Below are 17454 nucleotides of genomic sequence, written 5' to 3' on the forward strand. Positions count from 1 at the left end.
ATAAATGCTATAATGTACTTCAAGTTTTGATTTCTGCCACATACGTTCAGCTTTTCTGCATGTTCTTTTCATGCTCTGTACAGCTGTTGTGTTTCTCCAATGTCCTTTACGTCTGCCAGTGATCATCCTGACCTTTACTGGAGCTATACCATCAAGGAGGCCTATAAATATTTGCTTGGTGTACCTTTTAGAGCAATACACAAATATCCAAAAGACTGGTAATCACCAAGTAACACTTGCTTGCATTGAAAGGCATCTTTGAATAAAGCAGCTATTCCTCCACCTCTTATAACAGCTCTACAGACACTTATAAAAGTAAAGTTGGGTGGGGCTGATTCATTGTGGACTGTAGCGCTGCAGCTGTCATCTAACCAGGTTTCATTTAGAAACATGAAGTCCAGTTTGTTTGTGGTGATAAGATCATTAACTAAAAATGATTTGTTCTTTAATGAACGGCTGTTCACAAGTGCTAATTTAACAGTAACTGGTTTTGGCCCTGTATCCATCTCAGAATGACATCTAATAGGCAGTAGATTGGATAGAATTGTCGGGCGACTGGAGAGGGCCTCCGTCTTTCTATCACATATCAGGACAGAGATAGGGAAAGCTAAGGAGACATTGGGCTCCCGCTTGTTCTGAAAACATTTCTGATTGTTACTGCTGTCATAGCATTAGCATAATTCTTTAGCATTAGCGCTAGGGGAGAATGCACACTCCAACAATGAAAACTGGTGAATTCCCTTGGAAAATAAAATGGTCTGCATCTAACAGTAAAAAGGACCACCCGTCATAAGCAATAATTGGATACAAGCACTGATTTCTTGAAATATTCCATGGTGTAAACTCCTTAAACCATACCTATACTATTTTTGTTTTGTGGTAGTGTGCATTATTCTGCTGAAAGAGGCCAAAGCCATCAGGGAATTTCCATGAAAGGGTGTATGTGGCCTGCAACAATGCTTGCATTCTTCCCATAGGGCATCCTGGTGCCATGTGTTCCCCAGGTGAGAAATGCATACACACCCAACCATCGTCGTGATCTAAAAAAAGATGTGATTCATCATACCAGGCCACCTTCTTACATTGTTCCATGGTCTAGTTCTGATGCCCCCTTGACCATTGTTGGAGCTTTCGGTGATGGACAGGCGACTATATCCTTATACAATACTACAGCATACAAACAGCAATGTAGTGTATACATTATTCTGACACCTTTCCTAGAATCAGCATTACCGTCTTCAGCAATTTGAGCTTCAGTAGCTTGTGCGTTGGATCGGTCCACTTGGGCCAGTCTTAGCACCCCATGTGCATCCATGAGCCTTGGCTGCTGAAGACGGTTGCTTACTTGGATTACTTTTGATAGATGCGAACCGCAACTGCACTAACCCAGTCATCTAGCCATCACAATTTGGCTCTTGTCAAACTTTCTCAAACCCTGATGCTTGTCCATCCTCATTTTTATGAGGACAAATTGTTCACTTGCTGCCTAATATATCCCACTCACAAATAGGTGCTGTAATAAAGGTATTATTCACTTCACCTGCCAGTGTTCATAATGTTATGCCTGAAGTGTACATATATAGTAACTTAATTTGAAGTTATACATACAAACATTCTCCACATTAACTGAAAGTGGAGAAAAACTAAATTAGAGGTTTTTAGAATAGCGTATAAGGACAGTATGTCCGGCTATAGACAGGCTCTATAAGCAGCTAGGGCGGAGCACCTGAGAATACTCATAGAAAATAACCAGAACAATCCCAGGTATTTATGTAGCACAGTGACTAGATAAAAAATAAAAACATTGATCCGAACACACTATTCCATCAGAGTTCAGTAGTGAGAACTTCATGAGATTCTTCACTGATAAAATTGAAAGCATCAGGAACAAAATACTCACAACTACAGTGCTTTACAACAGCGATTCCCGTGGACAAGTAAGCACCGGGCCTTGAAATATTCCAAGATTTATTTTTTTATAATAAGTATAATTGTCTTTTTTAAGTGCTATGACATGTCATGTTATTTAATCCAAAACATAAACAATAAATAAATTAAAATGTGATTTTTTTGAGTGCCTTGCGATTGCTTAGCAACGTGTCGTATCTGAACGGCCTGCAAAAAAAGCGCAGTGCACCTGAAGTGACCGAATGTATGTGGAGAGATGAGCGGGCCTCAGCAAACTTCAATGGCTAATTTCATTGCGGGCAGTTCTGGTAAAAGAAAAGTAGATGACCAACTCGAAAATAGCGAGAGAAAAAAAAGTCAAGCTTCAATCGTAAATACGATACCTCATACATTAGGTATGGATTTCCGACAACAGGCGATTCTGTGGCGCCAAATCCGTTGTGTGTGTGGTGAAAAACTGCAATGAAGCCGTCAAAACGTCTGCGGCACTTAACCACCAAACACCCAACTCTCAAAGACAAAACGGAGGAGTTTTTCGAAAGAAACGTGAGTTGAACGCTCAGCGGCAAGTTTTGATATCCTCAACATCAGTCCAGTATTTTTTGTTAAAGGTTAAAGCTTAATCTCTAATTTTACACTTTTAAAACTTATTGGCTGAAATCACTGTACGTTTGCTATTATATCCTAAAACTGTCTGACTGTTGAAACTGGCTCTTATTTTCATACAATTATCCTTTGTTGTCACCTGTTGGTGAGTGAAAACACTAAGTTGCTGTTGAAGCGATTGTCTTTAGTGGTTCTGGAGAGATTTGTCAGGTGAAATGGACTGGTATTTTCATACAATTTGCCATTACTGAAAACTGCTAGTGAGTGAGTGCTGCGTAAGTTGCTTTTGAAGTAGACCTAATTGTATGGGAGAAAGGGGAAACATTTTGTGAACCAGTCTAAAAGTTTGAAAAGATTGGTATATTCCTACAAGTTTGTTGCCACCTTGTTCATTATATGCAATTAAATGATAGGCTGTTACTGTTTTACACAGTGATATGTTCCAAACGATGCATCTTGAAATTGAGGCATTATAATTGACAACTGGTCCCTGGAATTTTTTTTTTTTATGAATAAGCCGGTCCCTGGCACAAAAAAGGTTGGGAACCCCTGCTTTACAAGAACAGGACAGGAAGAGTTAGATAAGCTTATTACTACAGCTAAACCAACAACTTGTTCACTAGACCCCATTCCAACTAGATTACTGAAAGAAGTGTTACATAAAGCTGGAGAGCCTCTTATTAATATTATTAACTCCTCGTTATCTTTAGGTTGCATCCCTAAATCTTTCAAGTTGGCAGTTATTAGGCCACTCATTAAGAAACTTAAATTTAGATCCCAAAGAACTATCAAATTACAGACCTATTTCATCTCCTATTTATGTCTAAAATACTAGAAAAGGATGTGTCTGTTCAACTGAGCTCCTTCTTACAGGAGAACACTATCTTTCAGTCAGGTTTCAGGCCCCATCATAGCACAGAAACTGCACTTCTTAAAGTTACAAATGACTTGTTCCTAGCTTCAGACCAAGACTGCAGGTCACTATTAGTTCTACTTGACCTTAGTGCTGCATTAGATACTGTAGATCACAACATTCTCCTAGATCGCTTACAAAATTACACAGGTATTCAGGGACAGGTTTTAAGTTGGTTTAGATCCTACCTGTCTGGTCAACACCATTTTGTAGAATTAAATGGTGAATCCTCCTGTTTATTGAAAGTTAATTATGGGGTCCCTCAATGATCAGTTCTAGGACCTCTGCTTTTCTCAATATACTTGCTTCCATTAGGGAACATTATTAGAAGACATGGGATTAGTTTCCACTGTCATGCTGAAGATACACAGTTATATATCTCATCAAAATATTGCCAAAAAACATCCTATCTGTATCTGATGCTGAGAAGCTAGTTCACGCATTCATGACCTCTAGACTGGACTATTGTAAAGCTTTACTAGGTGGTTGTCCTGTAGCTTTAATAAATAGGCTACAGTTAGTCCAGCTGCAAGAGTTCTTACCAGGACAAGAAAGTATGATCGTATAACCCCAATTTTATCATAAGTTTAGAATTGACTACAAACTGCTGCAACTTACATTCAAGGCTCTTAATAGTTTAGCTGCCATGTATTTAACTAGTCTTCTAACATGCTACAAACCTTCATGCTCGCTGAGATAAAAAAAAACTCAGGACTCCTGGTAGTTCCCAGAATATCTAAGTTCACTAAAGGCGGTAGAGCGTTTTCATATTTCGTGTTCGGGGCTCAGACACACTTTCCCAGTTTAAATGTAGATTTAAAAACTCATCTCTTTAGTCAGGCGTACACACAATACGTCCCATAATATTATGCAGTATTACATCAGACTTGCAAATATTATGAACAGCAGATACGTTAATCCCTCTCCACTGCTTCTCTCTTTCTCACAATCCCGAGGCATCCAGAAATTGTACCAGCTCCGATTGTCTTCCGTGCGACGAAGACTGAGATGAGGACGACTCTGTGAGAATCCTGAGGCATCTAGAGATCTACCAGCTCCAGTTAGACTCTGCGATACTAAAGAGGAGATGTGAACTCTGTGTGGTCTTTTACATCAATACAACATTTGTCAGACTGTATATTTATAAACACACCCTTCAGTGTCACGCATATGAGGATGAGTTCCCCTTTGAGTCTGGTTCCTCTGAAGGTTTCTTCCTTCCATTCTAGGGAGTTTTTCCTTTCTACAGTCTCCTGAGTCACCTCAGACTTGCTCATTGGGGATACATGCATACACATAAATATATCTAATAATCTTGAATTTTGTATTCTATTAATCTTTATATTATTCTTTATATTAACCTCTGTTCTATGTTTATGTTCTGTAAAGCCGCTTTGAGACAATGTCAATTGTAAAAAGCTCTATACAAATAAACTTGAATTAAAATGAATTTTAACCTGCTACTGATATGCAGTCAGGGAAAGATCTGTTCTCTACACGTCACAATGTGATGCCATGATCAAAATGGTGCTAGCTTCCTAAAAAATATATGTGGAGTCCAGATTACTCTTTAATCCTACTTTCTTCGGAGTACATGTTATTTCATTTTTTACTGTTCCTCTCTGACCAGCAATGAAAAATATTTTACTAAGCAGCATTTCTCTTCATCTTTAAAGCTTGTCTCTCATTCAAAGAGCAGTGATCAAGTTCGGTGTTATGAGGCAATAGTTGTGCATTACTTGTGCAACAGAGGAAGGCCTTAAGTATTTTTATCTGATGCATTGTGATAAAAAAAAATCACATTTGATTTGGAATACAAGTAATGATTTGATAAAATTATTTCTCGGTGCCTTAAAATTTCACTTAATTTAATCATCTTACAAAAGCTGGTTCATTTCATTTGTAGGGCAAGTACAGTGTTTGCTTATGCCTAAAGCTGAAAGGGAATTCTTTATGATAAAATTGATACTGTATTCTTTTTAATAGTGTGGATATCATGCACATGTATACAGGAGGAATTACTGTTTGGTCTGCAGGATTAATTTAATTAAATTAGTTAAAACTGAGAAGAAATACAACTTTAAGGATGTGCAATGGTCTAAGCACTCCTGACAAGAACTGGCAGATGTGAGCAAGATATACAAATAAAGAGAACATAAATGAATATACATATAAAGTTGACATTTTGTGATTATAGAGCAATGCTAGCTATGTAAAATCCATGATGAAGCTCCAAATTGCTGTGTTCTATAGTTTAAAAGAATAACTTGATTATTTTGCTTTTTTTTTGTGGACAAAAATATATAGTTCGCCCAGTGAGGACCCTGCTCCAGATAATTCAGTAATTCAAAGTAAAGTACTGCAGTAATTTTGGTCATGCTATATGTCCATTGCTGATCGTGTTATACTACCAGTAAAAAGTCTGAACACATCATCTTATACAGTAATTTTTCTTTATTTTACACTGAAAATTGAAAATAAAAAACATTCTGGATTATTTAACACATATTTTGACTATTATTCTAAGTAGCCACCTTTTGCTTTGAGGACATCTTTTCACACTCTTGGCATTTTCTCAGTCAGCCTCATGAATTAATCACCTGGAATAGTTTTCCAACAATCTTGTCCTAAACCATATCAGTTGTATTTAGTGTGATGGTGGTCATCTGATCAGACTAGACAAACAGATTTTACACAACTAGTAGACTAAAAGATTTTACACACTAGAAGTGTGTTTTGGGGTCAGTGAACTGTTGAAAAACAAATGATGGACAAGTGCAAACAAGATGGGATAGCATATTGCTGCAAATGCTATGATAGGCATGCTGGTTAAGGGTGCCCTCAATTTTGAATATTCGCCAACAGTGTCACCAGTAAAGTACACTATACTCCCCACACCATCTCACCTCCTCCTTCATGCTTCACAGTGGGAAACGCACGTTTCGGAACTATTTGTTCACACTTCCTACATCTAAGAAAGAAAAGGCAGTTATAACTAAAACATCCCAATTTGCACTCCTCAAACCAAATAGTTTGCCACTGATCTATTGTCTATCCCTTGTTTCTTGCCCCAAACAAGTCTGTTTCTTTTGAAGCATTTCAATTTGACCACAATTCGACCATGAAGGCTGCACGCAGTCTCCTCTGAACATTGGATGTTAAAATATGTCTGCCACTTGAACATTAAAAAGCATTTATGTGTGCTGTAACATGAGTTTATGTAAATCAGCAGTTTCTGCATCTGGTAATTCTAATAGACTTATCCTCTGCAGCAAAGAGGATAGTAGTCCTTTCTCTTAGTCCTTTCCTTTCCTCATGAGTTTCGTCATAGCATTTGATGATTTTGGCAAATGAACTTATATTTAAAGTTCTTGAGAAACTTTCATTTCTTCAAGTATTCACTCCAAGCAGTCATCAAAGCTAACTTTTTTTACTACACAATTCAGACAGTTTGAATGTCTTCATTATTAAAAGGTACAATGTTGAAAATTATAAAACTAAAACACACGGAAGAATAAGATGGATCTAAACTTTTGTGTTACTGTACCTAGCTAAGAAAATTACTGTCATCATAATACGATATTACTGTTAAAAGGCCAAAGGCGTAATAACTGCTCATAAACCTACTTAATGATTTTGTACAAGTAATGTGAAATATCTGCAGAAAACTGCTTGTTCTTATCTATCAATTTAAAAATAAGAACAAGCAGAAAACTGCTTGTTCTGATTTTTAAATTGATAGATGATTTACAAATCAGCTACAGATTAGTATCACCAAATGCACATCAAACATCTGCAGGACCATGCACTGAACATGCCTTTAAAATGTAATAAATTCAAATCAATATCACTAAATAAGCATAAATAACGTATTATTTAATTTCACTAATAAATTCTAGCAAAACGTCTTTTCGGAATAATATAAAATTCTCTATTGTGCCACAATGAAGGGTTATGAAGTCACCCTGAGAACAAATTCATATCAGGGCAGTAGCTATCGAATATTTTAGTAATTGAGTATTCTATCGAAAATTTCGTCGATTAATTGAGTAATCGGATAAAATGTATTTTTGCTTAGTTAAAGAGCAATGTTAAATATACAAGAGAAGATAAGACGGGTCTCTTAAAACGAACAACTTATTGATTTCCTTTTTTAGAAAAATCAACCATCGCGTTAGTTCAGGCACGCCACGTCGTCAAGCTGCATCAGCTGATAAAATTTTGGATTTAACTTTGTAATCGAGTTACTCAAATTAGTCGAGGAATTGTTTCTGCCCTAATTCATATTGATGTTTTTTGTTAAATAGCTTAATAGTAAAAAATCTATGAATAATGTGACTAAGTGTCTGTCAAATCATCCTTGGTCTCATTATTGAATACTGTGGGGGAATGGAAGGTATATGGGACGCTTTGTAAACACAAGGGTTGCAGACGTTTTAAATGAACTTTAAATGAACCACCACCACCACCCCAAGAAAAATCGAGAACTTAAAATGAAGCACTCTGACAAGAACATGAAGGGAAAAGACAACATTTGCTTTAAGTGAAAAAAGCACTTTTATTAATCCTATTTTTACCAAAATTTCTTGGAAATAATTTTTTCTCTGTACAATTTGAGTGCCTTGGAACCTGTAAGCTGCAGATGTGAATGACAGCCTCAATCCACTAAGTGCTACTTTGTCTGCAGCCAGAGCTTGGGTCAGCTTCACCATCACTGGGGCAAAGGTAAAAGGAAGTGAATGTTCTGCAAGAGTAGCAAGAACCATAGCCTAGACAAAAAAAAAGTTTATTAGATTTCATAATTAAAACTTTTATTACAACCCTGTGACTGCATGGTTTAATATTTGTAAACTGTTATTGTAAAGCTAGTTGTAGCCTCTATGTATTTTAAATATGTATTTGATATTTTGATCTCTAGATGTTTATCCCACATTGCTATCTCCTGACTATTTACTATGGCAAATTTCAAGTAGCCTATCACTTTATAATTTAGTGACCCAAAAACCTGAAAGTCTATTTAGTCAATAAACACCTCTGCATTAGCAACTCTCTGAAATGTAGGTACAGGTACCCAAACTTGCTCTCTCATAGCTTCAGGGCCCTTAGGAACAACTGCATTTTGGGTTGGGACTGGAAGGACACTGGCTGTAGTCATTATAGTGCACACTTTTTGCCGGTGCACCTCGGTTTGGCAGTGTGCCAAGAGGGCATGAGAACCTTTGTTTCTGTAATTAATTTATTTCAAGCAGAGGCTGCATTTTGCATACCCTGCCTTGTCAATTTTTTTAAAATACCGTGACAGCGGAAAGCTGTGCTGCACTCCTTTCACCTCTGTTTTGGTCTCAAACTTCAGCCAGGACCAGCTCCATCTGCACCTCAGCCCTGACTCAATCTGTGCTACATAAACAACATCATTCTCTTTGAGCTCTCTCATTCTGCAAAAGAACTGTCCAGATATCAGCTGGAGTAATGGCTCCGTTTCCATCATCATTAAACAATGTTAGGGCCAATTCCAACTATATCCAGCAAATTTAAATAATCTGCCAGAGTTTATGGTTAAATTTAAAGCAGGGATGGGCAACTTGACAGTGACGAGGGCCATTTTGTTAATCCACATTGTTTTCGTGCTGTTCTGGTCCATGTAATGACAGATATAGACATATTTAAACAATACACAATTATAGACATAAAAAGCCCATGGCACATTATCAAATTTGTTTCTCTGAAGTTTACGATTAAAAAAGGGGGTTCACTCAGTGATTGACAGCATGATGCATTCGTGTTCCCCTCCAACAGTACAAGCATAAGTTTTAGATTTATCTGTTTCTCTTAAGGTTATTAAGATAGATGAGGATTCATTTAGTGCAGGGCAGAGATGATAGCGCAGACTTCTGGCAACAGTGTGTTTTAAATATTGTATCGCTTACTTTAAATTGCTCAAAGTCACGACTGTTTAAAACACACTTGCCATCACATTCATGATTTTATTGAAAAATGTGACTTTTCGTGTCAATCCACTAGCATTTAAACCATAAACAATGCACTGTCACTTTAATTGAGCGTGAGCAGCGCAGCAAAAATAGAGCTGGTCTCATTTGAGAAAAGTAACCGTAAAGAAATAAAGAAATACATTCTGTACAGGAGCCATGCCTGTCAGTTCCTGTTGTACATCCCTGACTTAACAAGCTTAATAACAGATTGGTAAAAGTTCGATGCGGTAACGTTAGTTAAAAATGTATCACGACAAACTTATTTGACTTACTAACAGTCAACACTTGATTTGGCAAACTTTAGCAACTAGTACCCAAGTTATAAAGCATAAAATAGTTAGAAACAAACTTAGTTAACTTACCTCAGAATTGCCGATTTCCAGAAAAAATAGGTGATTGCCTAATCTTGCTTCTGAATGCTGATTGTTCAAAAGACGCGAGGATGATTGAGACATGAGGCGTCATCTGCTTACCAGTGCTTCACACTCCAGACACTAGTCGCCTAATTATTGGATGGAAGTAAGTAACCCCCCGACCCTTCACACCCTGGACACAACCTCTTTCAGCTACTCCCTTCTGGCAGGCGCTACAGAACTTTGCTTACCAAAACTGACAGGAACAGTTTCTTTCCGCAGACTATCACCCTGATTAACTACTCATCATAATAATATTCCCTGCTTCATATCTATAAGTACTGCATTATCAGAACTGTCCGTCATCACATTATCCGTGTATGTTACACACACTACTGCTGCTGTATATTGTACAAAAGCATAATATTGCACAATATTGTTATTTGCACTACCATGTACTCCTCACACTTTATGTACATAACTGATCAGTCATATATTCTGTATTCACATTTAATACTCATACTGTCTATATTGTATCACATTGTCTGCATTGTCTTGTATAGCCTGTATCGTCTTGTATAGTAATTAGGGCAGTAGCTATAATTGAGTAATTGAGTATTCTACCAAAAATTTCATCGATTAATTGAGTAATCGGATAAAATGTATTTTTGCTTAGGTAAAGAGTGTTAAATATACAAGAGAAGATAAGACGGGTCTCAAAATGAACAACTAATTGGTTTCCTTTTTTAGAAAAATCAAGCATCGTGTTAGTTCAGGCACGCCACGTCGTCAAGCTGCATCAGCTGATAATATTTTGTATTTAACTTTGTAATTGTCGTCAAGCTGCATCAGCTGATAATATTTTGTATTTAACTTTGTAATCGTCGTCAAGCTGCATCAGCTGATTATATTTTGTATTTAACTTTGTAATCGTCGTCAAACTGCATCAGCTGATAATATTTTTGTATTTAACTTTGTAATCGTCGTCAAGCTGCATCAGCTGATAATATTTTGTATTTAACTTTGTAATCGTCGTCAAGCTGCATCAGCTGATAATATTTTGTATTTAACTTTGTTTATTTTTGCCCAGAACAGAACCATACCACCAACAACTGTATGCATATCATCTAAAAAATCCTCATTTGACAAAGTGGTCCTGACTGAAATAAACTTTTATTTTTTAAATGTACAGTATGCAATGCATACAACAATATTTTCTATCAAAAATAAACATTTAGATATTACCCATTGTTTCTCTGTCTGTACTTTTACTGTGAACAATGACAAAGTTCTGAGAAGAATTGAGTACATTTAAGTGCCAAACATTCTGGGTTTAAATGAACCCTTTTCTGAGATGCAAAAACAAAAAAATAAATTACTTTCAAATTACTTTTTTTAAATTATCAAAACTAATGCATACATTAAAATATGTGGAATGCTTTGTGGTATTTAAGAGGCAAAAACATGGACAGGAACTTGGACCTAGTGTCCATGCATGGTTTCACACCGAGTGCTTTAAGAGTGTGTGTGTGTGTGTGTGTGTGTGTGTGTGTGTGTATATATATATATTATATATTTATATATTAATCAGAATATAAAAGTGTCTCTCTCTCTCTCCGTATGTGTGCTTTAAAAGTCTTTAAAGGAGCAAGTGACTGCAATGAAGAAAGGTAAACATGCTCAGACCTGAGGCTTGCCCTGCGCTTTGAAGCAATGTTTTCTTTGGAGATTTTCTGTCGTTTTCTCCTGTTTGTTTCTTCTCTTTGCACATTGTCATCGCGCCCTTCCATTTTGCAGCCCACACGAATCTGCGCCCTCAAATCAAAAGACCACTAACTCCTCGCGTCTCCTTCCGCCTTGACGTAAGTGCGTTGTCACACACGCACACAATAATTGCACAAGAAGGTGACATGAGCTTTAAAATGAATTAAACGATTCTTCGAGGCAGAGGAATTTGCCTCGATTAATTTTTGTAATCAAGTTACTCGAATTACTCGAGGAATCGTTTCAGCCCTATTAATAATGTTATGTCTGTACTTTTGAGAGTCTCAAACAGCTGGAACCAAATTCCTTGTGTGTGTAAACACACTTGGCCAATAAACCTGATTCTGATTCTGAAAAGTGAAGTGAATATTGTTTATTCATCCTGGTAAAATGGCACCCCTGAATGGGTAGGATATATTAAGTGAACAGTCAGTTCTCAAAGTTAAAGTTTTTGAAGCACGAAAAACAGCCAATTGTAAGGATCTGAGAAACTATGGGTAAAAATATCTTAAAATAGCAGGTCTTATGGGGTCTTCTCTGTATGCAGTAGATAGTACCTGCCAATTGTTGCCCACAGACGGATAATCAATGAACTGTCAGCAAGGCCACGGATGCCTAAGGCTCACTGATTCACATGGGAATCAACGGCTATCACCTCTCGACCAACAGAAGTGTGAATGCTACATTGATGAAAAAGTTCCTGCTCTCTATTATAAACAGGTGTCACAACACAGTTCTGTGTAAATATTTTGTAATTAGGGAAACAATTACTGAAACAATTACTTTGTTGATGGAGACAATTGTCTGGACTGGACCGGGTTCAAGTGGCTAAACATTGATGACAAAATGTTGGGTATGGGACTTGATATGTTCCAAAACTTTGTTTTAATTATAATCCAAAAATAATAAAAATGTTATATAAATCAGGACTAATTTAATATTTCAACACAGTACAGAAAGAAGCTGTAATATTAAAAAGTATTCTCTGAAATATACACCAATTAAAATCTCGAGATAATGTCAGGCCAGAGTTTAATAAAACTGTAATGTTAAGTGTGAACATTTAAGGAATGACCTCAACACATGGTGTTTAACTAGCTTTAAGAGTTCTGTTTGTCGAGTTAACGTTAAGCCTTAAATATTGCTGGGCATTAGCTTAACTAGCTTGCTTAAAGAGAAGAGCTTATATTTGAGATTATATTGATATTACTGAGATAATTTGATTCTACCAGCTATATAATATATTCCATAAAACATGCCCTTGCCATGAAGAACCTTTACTTGTTGTATGATATGTGGCTTAATAAGTTACTAAAGAACGATAAATGAAAGTGAAAGGTATAAAGCTCTTTCACAAGTCTTCTCGCCTCAAACTGTTACTCTCCTTTAACGTTCTTTCTTTTCTAACAGCCTTTTACTGCATTGACTATAGCTCAGAGCCTTGGTTGAGTTTGAGGCCTATGCGAAGAGAGGCAGCACAAAACACTCGCGCTTCAGATACAGTGGCAGCAAAATAACTAGCTATTAGCTTTCATGTCTTACCCAGTTATGATCAACAATCTGAATATTCCGGGTTCCGTAGCAAAATACACAAGATCCTGCTATTTTTCCTTACGACCTCCTTATTTCATGCCGTTATTATCATCAAGCTGCTTCTTCTTCTTCTACTACTACTACTTCTACTTCGTCGTCTTCTTCTTCGTCTTCAAGCATTTTGCATAACAGTTGTGCACATCGCCACCTATCAGAAAAGACTCGCCTGCTGGTATCATTTGTGAGTATAAAAAGAATAAAATGGAAAATACTGCTACTACTACTACTACTACTATTACCACTGTTACTACTAATACTACTACTACTACTACTACTACTACTACTACTACTAATAATAATAATAATAATAATAATAATAATAATAATAATAATAATAACTTAGGATCTGGTTATTATGGCACTAGGGATATCATTGATTGCATTTTTTTTATTTACAAAAGAATCATATTGTCAATGATACATATATCAATGACAAAATATGATTATTTACAAAAGAATCATATTTTGTCAATGATACATATATCAATGGTATAACCTTACAAAATCCCCAACTTTTAATGAATGGTGTTTCATTTCATTAATGTCAATCATCCATGTAAATAAAAATGGCTTAAACTGTCCTGGCCCAGATGCAGCAATGCAGACCAAAAGCATAATACTCCCACCACCATGTTTCACAAACGGTTCTTATGGTGGAATTCAGTATTTTCCTTTCTCCAAAAATAAGCCTTCTTATATTAAACCAAAAAGTTTTATTTTGGTCTCATTCCTTCACACATTTTATTTTACAATAGTCCTCTTGCTTGTCCACATGATCTTTAACAAACTTCATGGGTAGCAATGTTCTTTTTAGAGAGTAGTGGCTTTCTCCTTGCAACACTGAACACTGAACAACCTTGCACACCAAGGTTGTTCAGTGTCCACATAATGGCAAACTCACAAACATTAACATTATATTAAAATTATTAGATATACTCTGACTATAGATTTTTGTAGTCCAAACTCTTAAGAGGATTTTGTAACCTTTTCCAACCTGATGAGCAACAATAAGTTTGAATGCCTGAGAAATCTCCCTTTTTTGCCATGATGCACTTCCACAAACATGCAGCATGAGCATCTGACCTTGATATATCTTTGTTCTTTAAATAAAATAGGGAACTCAAGGAGACCTGTTTGTCATCACATTGACTGAAATCAACAGACTCGAATTCGACCTTGAAATTAAATACTAATCCTAGAGGTTCACATACTTTTGCCTCTTACAGATAATATTAGAACATTTTCCTGAATAAATAAATTACCAAGTATTATATTTGTGTCTACTGTGTTTGACTGGGTTCACCTTGTCTGCTTTTGGGACTTGTGTAAAAGTCTGATGATGTTTTCATCATGTGCAGCAGTAAAATACCTTGCTGTAATTATCCACTCCAATAACTCATTTGAAGTTTATGGCGATAATATCACTAGGGTAGCCTTCTTTCATCTCAATTTTTTTAAGATAAGAAATATGAAATCACTACATTATGGAGAAAGACTAGTTCCTGTTTTTGTTACCTCTAGGTTGGATTTAAAGTCTGGATGTTCCAGTTGGAGCATGTACAAGCTCCAGTTAGTCCAGAATGCAGCAGTTAGAGTCCCAACTATAACAAGAAGATATAAATACATCACTCCTATCTTATCCTCACAGCATTGATTATATAATACTATTACTGACCTATAAAGCACTGAATGGTCTCGAAACACAGTACTTGAGTAATCTTTTGTTGTTTATGATCCGCTATGCCTACATCAATCAAAAGGCGCAGGCTATTTGGTAGTACCTCAAGTAGTATAGACTACTGTACATCTGGGTGCAGAGCCTTTTCTTACAAAGCCCCACAGTTATGGAACAGCCTTCCTATTAGTGATTGGGACTCAGACAGTCACACTGTTTAAGTCCAGGCTGAAAAAACATTTGTTTATATGCTTTATATGAATAGTTTTTCTTAGATAAAGGAGCAGATCTGTAGGGTTCATTGGCATCGAGTATTTGGTGAATTGGAAAGTTTGGATGCTGTCGCCTTGCCATTTTATCTTCATTTTAACAATATTGGAAGTAATATAATTTGTAACTAAACAAATAAAACAAAAAAAAGTGTTTTTTAAATGATCTATAAAATGCAATTAAAAAAATATTTCTTGTGAAAAAATTGACACCTCCACATTTACTTGTACATACAGTAAAATGGATACAATTACCTACAGGTGTATCACATCAGGTGCAAATTATCAGAATATGATTATATGACATGTAGCTACAGCAAGCAGCTATTGTACTATCTTTTCAATGTCAGCTATACATAATTAGAAGTAATTAAGCTCTATAGACTATTTCTAGTGTACACTAGCTAGTACACTAGAAATGGTCAAGCTACTCTTGTAGTAATTAAAAAATAAGCAACACTGATGCTATTTAAGAGGCAGTATTAAAAATTGTGCCTTTTAATCTTAAATAATAAGCAGCATGTTTAATACAAGCTGTCAAGATAATGGAAAAAGTAGTTAAACTAACACTTTCACTACTTGTAGCTAGCTACTTCTCAACACCATTAGTAGCTTTAAATATTCCCGAAAGTTTCTTGTTATGCACAACAAAGTACATTTTATCATGTCACTGGATATTGTAACTTGTCAACCTGGAGGTCAGCTGTAGGGGGCCAGTGACATTAGTGTTTATGCTATATGTGTGCAACTGTTTCAACTCTTCACAGAATAGAGAAGTCAAAAGACCCTACTGGTCTAATTGCATGTCCCAGTTAGCAATGGGCCATTCATGGTGTGCTTATGCTATATTTGCTGAACTGAAAGTCTAAGGATTCATTGGAGGCTTTTGGCAGTACAGGGCCAGAGCACTTGCCTTGATCTTGGGTGTGAGTATAGTGTTCTAGGGTGAACTGGAAGAAATTTGAGGCATAAGCACGCCCAGAAGGAAGTCATGCCTCCTTGGTCTTCATTGTTGGTTCTTCGTTGTACAAATTATGTTATCTGGTGTAGATTAGGCATGTCTGATATTTAGTTTTTATATTTTTATTCCATATTTTAAAATCACTAAGTTCAATTACTTATTCTGATTATGGCATTTTATTCTTGTCTTAGTAGTTAATGCATGTTATGCATATATTTCTAAATTTCTTAATCTATGCTAAAATAGCTAAAATCAATTAAAAGTGGTAGCTAGGTACCAACATAATCATAACATTTTTTCATAGAATTTTATTAGACAAGCAATAAATGGCAAAAGAATGTTTATAAAAAGATATATTATTTAAGGCAAGAAAAAAGCCCAATGTATTCCTTAAACTTAATTTACTAATAATCATTTTTGAAAAAATACAATCTAAATATCTGAAGGTAAACAGGTGTCTGAAATTCAGATTCCTTAAAAAGACCCGGTCCTTGTCATCAGAATGCCTCTGATTAGCAAAACAAAAAAAAGCACAGCATCCTCAAATCAGTTGCCAGGTCAAGCAGACAATACAAGGGGCATGAAAGCATGAAATTGATACCTTAACATTATGCCTAGACTTCCATCAAATAACATCAGAGCTGCCTATAATCACCGGACTTTGAAATGGCAGGAAAAAAAAAAGAATCATAACTCTTGATGCATGGTTAATTACCAAATTAATAACGTAGGGACAAGATTTGGTTGAGGTCAATCAAAAATACAAGCACATGTGCTTTCATTTTTTTAGATTATTGAGTGTGTTACTTAATTGGGCAACTTGTTTGGTGTTTTTCTTTCCTGTCCCCGAAAGTCTGATTCTTAGATCTGTCAGAACAGATTATTTACACACAAATGTAAATCATTTTCACTATTTACAGAAAGTTTCTGACACTATGTGCAAATCTAACAAACTGCAGAAATGGCACGCAGATTTTGATGAGGTATGATACAACAACATAGCCTCATTTATTAGACTGATCATTCTGAGGATTCACAATAAAACAATATTTTGCAGTGTATTTTGCAGTGTATTTTTAAATTAGACCAATTTATTGTTAAAAAAAAAAAAAAAAACGGAACCCTGGCAAGCTGTCATTACCTGTTCTTCCCCAGTCAGCACTATTAGTGCGGTTACCATTTGTTTACAGGGGCAATGCACATTAATAAACATGGCTGTATATGTGCCAGAGTTAGCCAAAAAGGAGGCTATTTTTCATCTGCAGACCCATGACAGAATGTAAAAAAATTACCAAAAAACAAGAATAGTGCATCTTACACACACAAAAAAAAAGTGGAAATAAAAAAGTAAATACAAGGAAAATACAGATACATAATTACACATAAGAATCGAACTAAAATACAATGAAAGGAAAGACTTAC

At 36.0% G+C, this 17454-nt stretch overlaps 1 protein-coding gene across 3 annotated transcripts in view; it reads right to left on the minus strand.

Annotated features, from left to right (window-relative positions):
• mvb12ba (multivesicular body subunit 12Ba) overlaps window positions 1–13249 on the minus strand; it is a 42452-nt gene extending 29203 nt beyond the window's left edge. Inside the window, exon 1 of one of the 3 annotated variants that reach the window (XM_027168029.2) lies at window positions 13077–13245. The gene's annotated coding sequence lies outside the window, so the exon portion shown is untranslated. Of the gene's footprint in view, window positions 1–13076 lie in introns of all 3 variants that reach the window. The other 2 variants (XM_047809238.1, XM_047809237.1) reach the window with 2 other exon arrangements.
• Window positions 13250–17454: the final 4205 nt, after the last annotated feature.

This window comes from Tachysurus fulvidraco, chromosome 26, assembly GCF_022655615.1.
Source record: "Tachysurus fulvidraco isolate hzauxx_2018 chromosome 26, HZAU_PFXX_2.0, whole genome shotgun sequence".
In the NCBI taxonomy this organism is placed as follows: Eukaryota; Metazoa; Chordata; class Actinopteri; order Siluriformes; family Bagridae; genus Tachysurus; species Tachysurus fulvidraco.